An 8,222-nucleotide genomic window follows, 5' to 3' on the forward strand; every position below is an offset into this window, starting at 1 on the left:
AGAAGCTACAGAACTCAAAATTTCCCTGCTGTTAAGGTCTCCATATATCTAAGGAATAAACCAAGTTTGAACAAAGCAGATCCAGAAACTTGTGAAGTACAAAATGTCACATGCAGTACTGATGAGATCTAACATTAGAGGAACAAATATTTTTTTACGTATTTCTTGATCCTGTTATCTGCACAGCTTACAACAAACTTGGCTGAGATATGTCCGTGCAGCAGCTCTACTTTCATTGCAACTACGAGTCTCTTTTTATTGATGAAGCTATTGCTATGATTGTATGACGCTGTGCTAGGGGTTCATCTAAACAGGGTCATTGATTCAGACCAAGGTAAGTTACAAATCTGAGTGGAAGAGCTATTCCCAATTAACTTCATCATCCTAACAAAGAAGCGATTGGGAATAGTTAATAAGGAATAGCTGTTCTGGAATAATCCATTTTTAAGACAAACCCTTACTCTTTCTATAATTGCATTCTAGGAAGCTATTCTGTACTGAATCAGCATGGGATAGAGTGCCTAGAAGACGTTCAGACCAAGCACAGCTAGCGGTGAGTGGGGCAATATACACCGGGATGCCCTATTGCGACTATTACAAGTGAGCAGAAGCATAGCAAAATTGCTGCCTTCTAGAGATGCCCAGACAACCGAAGTATTATATCAAAATCACAGTACAAAGGCCTCTTTTTTTTTTTTTTTTTTTTTTTTTTTTTTTTAGCAGCAGAGATGAAGTATGAGCTGCCCGTTACTGTCTGAGCATTAACCCTGTATTATGGACAGAATGCATGTTTCAACTCGTAACTTATTACAATTTGATTAAATGTTGGGGTGTGAAAAGGACTTGTGTGCTTTTTATCAATATGTATGTTTACATTATTATGTGGGGAGCAATCAATTTATCAAACCCATCCGATTATTCAATAGTGGCGAAAGACAATCGGTCGGAGGAAAACTTGTATTGTTTCTAAGGTGGACAGAAAATTAAAAGAAATTTGCACAATCTTTTTCTAAGGAGAACCTACGCTAAGAAACTAATCAAATAAAGGAATAGCCAATGACTTATAATGCCATGAAAATTTTCCTGCAGCATAAAATATTGTGCTTGATCTTGCCAGGGAGGATGGCCTAGAGTAGAGATGGTGCTCTTGTGCTTTAATGTGTTGTAGTTGTGATATAGTTGCAGTTAATTCATAATTCTCCTGACTTTTGGAATTCGTCCCTTCCCTTAAAAGGGGTGGTGGCAGCCTGGAGTGGAGAAGCTCCAACTGCAGCCCTTTGGATGTTAATCCACCCTGACTTTCTTAAGCCTCCTACTTAAATCATTATCTTAATGAATCACCATTGCGGCTATCTTCAGTGCTACACAGGAACATGCAAATTTGAAACAGCCTGGGGCAAAGATCTTTTTGTCTGCAAAGCGTTCTGATACTTGCATTTAGATGTTGCCATGATAGGTACGTGGATACTACTTTCTGCCTAACCCTGTGGAGAGATCATGGGGTATAGTGTATCACCAGTGGATGCCTGTTAGGCGGCTCTCAGGGCTTGCGCCTGAGAGGAGATGGGTGTGATTCTGCTCCTGACTGTAGGAAGCAGCTTTAGTTCAAGCGGTTGAAGCCAGATGGCTGTGCGGGTTTGTCATTCGTCTAACTGCCCGTTGGCTACGCTTTTCTCCAGTTGTGAAATGACAAGGAGTTCAGGGAGTGAGGATGGGGGTTCCCCCTCAGTCTACAGTTGCCATTGTGACTTAGGGACAAGTTTCTTCACCTCTTCACTTGACTTTTTTCATGGCACAAGAAATATGCCATGCAAATGTTAACGTATCCACTAAATTTTCTCCCAAGGTAGGTATCGAGAAGTTTGACACAGCAGGAAAATGACCAGCTTTCTAGAAAATCTTAAGAACATTGGTCTGAGGAAAAACTGAACATAGTGAAGCGACTACAAAGTATCTCCAAGACTTTCAGCATTGTGTTGTTCAAATTTTTCCTTGAAGAGTCAACTTGGCTAGGCATTGAGCTCTGCCCACTTTCATCTCCCAGATGATCACTTGAGAAATGTTTACTTGTGGACGACGGGTATGAAGAGAGCGCCATGTATAGCTGTTCCAGATGGCAAATCTTTGTGGTTACTTGCAATATGCATTGAAAGATTTGATTCCTTTATTCATTAAACCAAGAGCTGAGGAAGCTGTTTCATGCAAATGTCCTAGATGATAAGTAGTCTTCTCAAGCTGCAAAGTAAATTCTCCCATTGTCCTCTTTATGTGGCCTAGAAGAAGAGCCCATTCCCTTACTACGGGTAACTTTTCCTCACCAGTAATAGTTCTGCTTCCGGAACAATGGCAGGATAAATGCAGGGGATACCAGGTGTACAAAGATTCTCTAGTTTCATCTGGGAGAGGACCAGATTAACAGAACTGAGCTGAAATGCATTTTCTACTATAACATTATCAATTGTCCAGTCCTGCTGAGAGAGCTATGCCCACAAGCAGCCAGAACATCTAACTCAAGGAGGGCATCCTCATTCTTCTCAGCTAAATCTTCTCTAAAACCAGTTCAGCTGGAACTAGATGTTTTTAGACAAAGAAGAAATGCATTTTCTTGGCTCATGCTAAAGCTAAGTAACAGGTTCTCAATTGGTTACCAAAGAAAGGGGATGTGACCAAGCAGTACATGCTGATGTTTTGCAGCTCAAGGCCTGAACAGGAGTCCAGTGTGCAGCAGGAGACACTAACTGATTCCTTACCTGTTTGTGCACGCCTTCCTGGACAGCAGCAAGTAACTAGCCCTGTGACTCAAATTTTTTTTCCTGCCTGGCATAGCTCTGAACAGATTGCCACTTTCTTGTAATAGTGTTTAAGACACTTTTTGTAAACTGTGTTACAATGATAATTTTTCTGCTCATCATGAGCAGACTGCTGTGTTTTCCATATTCAGGCTCTTAGCTGGTTCTGATCCCTCGTTGGATGGCAGCATTTTATAATACAGGGGGTAAAATATCTGGGGAAGCCATCTGTTAGATTCAGCACTTCAAGAACAGTCAGACTAGGGATTTCAGAAGAAATACCAGAAGTGATTTATATATGTGTGTGTATAAATATGCGGGGTGTGTGTATATATTGTGTGTATATTTCAAAAGAGAGAATTGAGGTGACTAACATTTGAGGCTGAATGCAAATCTTAAACGCAACTTTTTCTCATTCCAGTCTTGGAAAGTAATGGTGATGGGTGTGGGCAGGTCTCCGGCTGATTTTTCTGAATTGTCTTTATGTCAGAGCTCCAGCAAGGGATTTGGTGGAGTTTCTCATCTTATTGAGTAAAAGTGATGTTCTATCCCATATGAGTTTCCTTAGGAAGCAGAAGGAAAGGGACTCTTCTCCCCAGGACTGAACACACCCAGTGTTATTTTTGCAGGCACTGTATGCAAAATGTTCAGAAAATGAGATATCCAGAAGGAAGGTTTAGATTTCAGTATGCCGAACTGGCTTACGTTATTCGCCGAGCTTTTGCATGCCATCTTATGCTCGTGGGTAGTAGTAGTTTTGTTGATGTACAAAGGTTCTTATTTCTATAGTTTGCTCATTCAAATTCAGAGGTTTGTAACTATGAAAGTAAAATGTGTCTGTGCTGTTGATTTGGTAAGCTGTCTTGGGCTACTTTTGTTAAACATATATTCACAGGAGTCTCTGTTTGCTCAAATTACCTGCTCAGTTTTCTGGTCAGGTGTGCTGAGATGCAGTGTTTCAGCTCCTAACTTTGTTTCATGTTATCTTTCTTATGGTGCATTACAACTGCTTCCCAGAAAATATGAAATTGGGTTCAAACAAACTTCTCTGATGTCTGCCAGCATTTGCTAATTTGGCAGTATGTGAGCTGCTACTAAGAAGCACAGAGAAACTGCAGCTGAGCACTGTGGCTGCCAGTGCTGTTACGAACAAGTGATGCACAAAGCATTACCCAGGTAGATTTATTTTAATCTGCAAACATATCTGTCTTTAATTTTAAAAGCTTTTGGAATCATGGTAGTTCAGCTAAGGGAGGGGAGATAAGCCAACCAATTACATGGAGCAGCTATATTTGGAGAAGTGTGTCTCCTGGGATTAGCAGGGGCTCGTGAGGCAGGGTAGCGAATTGTGCCTCACAGTGATGAGTCTGACTGATCCTTCAGGACAGTCACTCGTTATATGGGGACGCCTGGAAAATTTCTTAAGACTGGGATATTTGCTGGTATAGGCTTGAGAAAGTTTTCTTGGTTGGTCGGTATAGATTTTAATGCAACAGTACTTCTCCTGACTTGTTGGGGAGAACCATGTACTTTCTGCTTCTCTGGCTTGTGGGACATGCTCTTGGGAAGACTTTGCAGGGGGAAATGGCAGGGATTTGAAAGCTGTGAGTTTGACTACCTTGAATTGGGTAAAAAAAAAAATTGAGAGATCTGTGGCAGCAGTTGGGAGATGAAAAATTTCACCTGTTGCCTCAGCAGACTACTTAAGAGCACTATCTGAAGTCAGTCCCCAAAAAGTTCTTGCAGAGAGACTAATGGCCAACTGGGAGGAAATGCTACACTCCCTCAAGAATCAACAAACTCTCTGGATGTTTACCCAAGCTGGTAAACCAAACAGAAACCATCAGTATGCTGCTATGTAAATCAACGCTGTGCCAGTATCTTAAACGCTATGCAGTTCTGATTACCACCTCTTGAAGGTAGTGGAGGGCGAGGGAAGGTCCAGAGGAGACCACCAAAGATGGGTGTCAAGTCAGTCAATGGGATTGCTGTCTTTGCCATAGAGAAGAGATGACTTATTACAGAAATTGCAGATGTTTTATGCTGTCACGAATGGGGTGGGGAAGGGGAGTGGGGAGTGATTCTTCATGGTTCTTGTGCTAACTAAATTGATTCAAAGCAGGCAAAGAGGAGTCTCTGTCAAGCAGGAGTTACCATGTGAAACGCATTGCCAAAGGGTGTTATGGATAGCAGAAATCTAAACAGATTGAAAAATCGATGAAGGACAGATAAATTCTTGTTAAAAGTGATGGCCTGGATGCAACCTCTGGATCAGGAGATCTTTAACAACTGCACAGGGTATAAGAAGGGAAAAGACTGCCTGTACTTTATTTCACTGCTTTTCCTCCCCACACCCACCCCCTGTGCAGCTTTTCTTTTTCTTTTTTTCTTTTTTTTTTTTTTTGTGGCCCTATTCTGGCTACTCCTGATAAAAAGAAAGAGAGCTGGACCTTTGCTCTTATAATATGGCTATTTTTATAGTTCAAAACTAGAAAGGAAACTAGCTACAGTGCAGGGAACTAGTTTTGCCTTGCAACCCACAAGTAATGTACAACACACTTAAATGAGGAGTATTAGGAGCCAAATGCCTCCTAATACCTTGAAAATGTGTGTGTTATAAAAAGCCTCTGTAGCCTGCTTTCTTTATTAAAATTCTGCCTTAACAAAAAGCTGAGCTTGTTAATGAAGCTGGAAGTCACTACACTGTTTCTAGCTATTTTCCTCACTTTCTGTGTTTGGTGCTGCAGTCAGTCAGGTTGCCTGATAATGCTCGTAATGAGCTGGCTTAGGCATTTTAACTCGAGTAGTGGTGACACCTTGGGCTGGAAGCTGAGGATCGCTGCCCTCTGCAGAACAGACTGGGGAGCATGACAGGGAGGGAAGAAGCAGCAAGTTGGGGAGGAGGCTGAAGAGGAGGCAAGACACTAAAATCTCTTGTATATGCAGAAAAGCGGGGAAGTCTAATACAGAGCAGGGCTTATAGTTGTGACTGCAGTGGCAACAGTCAGTTGGTGTTTGGGAGGTGAAAAAATCAGTTTTACATTTTGCTAGACAATTGTACTGTAATACAGCAGTGCCTTCTGGCAGGGAAAGCAATGTAATGTAAAGCAATACAGCGTGGAAGAGCAGTTGGAAAGCTGTCAGAAGCTGAGTAGCTTGGAATGCTTCCACGTGAACCTGGGAGCAAGCAAGCTCGCTGCAGCGTGGCATTCCCTGCCCTGAGGAGGAGCATGGACTGCAGCACGAGCATGAAAAACGCACCTTACAAACAACACAGCTCAGCTCTCTGGAGGAGGGCTACAAGAGGCTTTTCTAGGCAAAACAGTGAGGGTTTTTTTTTCTTCTCTTGGGTTCTTTCTCTTCCAGCTCACAGAACCCTTCTGAGTTCACAAGCCAGGCAGCCCTGGGGCAGGGGAGTTTGTACCTGTCAGCTGTCATTGCCTGGCACACCTGAGTACTCGAGGGCACAAGGCTGCCAAAGAGGTAGCAAAAGGCTGGAGCTCTCTAAAACACAGGCTGCAGGAAAGCTGCTGGGTCTGATCTGATTGGGCAACCAAGGAAGTAATGACTTTTTTTATTATTATTATTTTTAACCGTTTGTATTTCCAGAGGGCTTTGGTGCATGGCATTGGCTTTTATTTCAGTTTCTAGATGTTGGATACTTACTAGTCTTACTTGTGGTTTTTAACCCTTCTCTCTCTCCCTGCCCCCAGCATTTTCCTCCCCTTCAAATCCTCTGCCTCGCTCTATGTACTGCTACTATAAATCGCTTGGGATGATGGTCCTGCTTCTTACTTAGAGCCTCTGGATGCTATTAACAAGTAATTGCTAGAAAAGCTTGTTTAAACATCAAGACCCTACATTATTTTTTTTAAATTGCCCTTTGACATGGCTGAAACGTTACCGAAAGATTACTTTCCTTTAATACTGGACAAGGAACTTCACTAAGTAAGGGAAATAGTTTTCTTACTGGCCGGGAAATAGTTTTCTAGTAAGGGAAGTAATAGTAAGGGAAGTAATAGTAAGGGAAATAGTTTTCTTACTGGCCTACTTCTGAGGTACCAAGTCATCATCCTTTTAAAGAAGGGATGTGTAGTTGTACTTTCCCTGCTTGCTTCTCCCCCGACACCAGCAAAACAACTGATGTTTATAGCAAGGAGCAAAGGGGTTTTATTGGCTTTATCCCTTCAACACATCCAGACTTTTCAAACACGTGTAAGAATGTAACAATGCATTGGGCATGTTTATTATCTAGCTATAACTTGAAGTCCGCCAATACTGGTCAATTATCCAGGGTGATTCTCTCTGTGTCCAAGCTACGTATATGAGGGTTGTCCGGCGAGATGTAGGACCAGGACACCGTGTCTAATAGTGTCCACTAAACTTTTTCTGTTGTAATCACATCAGTTTGATTACTGGATAGTTAACCTGCGGTCACGGATGAGCTTGAACGGGATCCTCCACCATTCAGAAACCAGTAGCTACACGCATGATGCACCTCTCCAGGTTAAGACTGTTGTTAGATTGGCTGAAGTGCAACAGGTCTTGCTCAAAATGTAACCTAGGTGTGTTCTGTCAGTGGCAATACAAGTCACCGTTAGCCTCCTACCAACCTTTGGATAATCGGGTGAAACTTGCATTTATTTTACATACTGAAAACTGTTAGGCAGACCTCCTCACATTATGAGTGTCTCCTGACTTTAAGAACAAATGGTTCATTTTGCATTGACCTTCACACAGCCACAGGGACGCAGCACACGTATTGACTTTTTATTCCTTTGTACTCTTTCATGTAAGTGTACACACTTTATTGCAAGAAAGCAGCATGTGAGCTCATAGCTGTGGCTCATCGCTTAATGACGTGTCTGCTTTAAAGAGGTGACATGGACCTTTGGTGGAGGCTGTAGAAGCAGTAGCTAGGTTGCCCAGGTCTGAGCCCCAGCAGGCAAAAGGAGAGACTTAACTTCAGGTTTCCTAAGCTTGACAGGCAGCCAGGTCTGTGCTAACAATTAAGGTGTGAATTTTATAAATGGAAGTGCTACCTTGGGAAGCAATAAACAAATAAGGAACTTAATGCAGAAATGGTTTGAGAAATGTCATGGATTGTGAAGAGAAACAAGAATTTGGAAGTAGCGTGGGAGGGTTTCATGAATACCTGTTTCTTCTGCGCTTTTCACATAACATCGTGTCTGATCAAGTGAAGGTTTGTCTTCTGTTCCTCTGCCATCTTCCTGATAGCAAATTAAGCTTTATCTTTTTACATTTGGCACATATATTAAGATTTTTAGGGGAAAAAAGATTTCTCTCTCGTATAAATTACTAAACCAAATGTGGACAGCCACAATCACAGCCTCTTAGTACGTATGCCACAGAAAGGGAAGCAGAATGCACATTGCAGGAAATTGATGTGTACCTCTTGCTTTCATGGTGTGC

General features: G+C 42.1%; 1 protein-coding gene across 1 annotated transcript in view; it reads left to right on the forward strand.

The window, feature by feature from the left end:
* Positions 1 to 483: 483 nt before the first annotated feature.
* The window catches only part of HIC2 (hypermethylated in cancer 2), a 32,889-nt gene continuing 25,150 nt past the window's right edge, over positions 484 to 8,222 (forward strand). Inside the window, exon 1 of the mRNA XM_009888132.1 lies at positions 484 to 553. The gene's annotated coding sequence lies outside the window, so the exon portion shown is untranslated. The remainder of the gene's footprint in view (positions 554 to 8,222) is intronic.

The sequence above is a fragment of the Charadrius vociferus genome, unplaced genomic scaffold, assembly GCF_000708025.1.
Source record: "Charadrius vociferus isolate BGI_N301 unplaced genomic scaffold, ASM70802v2 scaffold326, whole genome shotgun sequence".
Lineage (NCBI taxonomy): Eukaryota > Metazoa > Chordata > Aves > Charadriiformes > Charadriidae > Charadrius > Charadrius vociferus.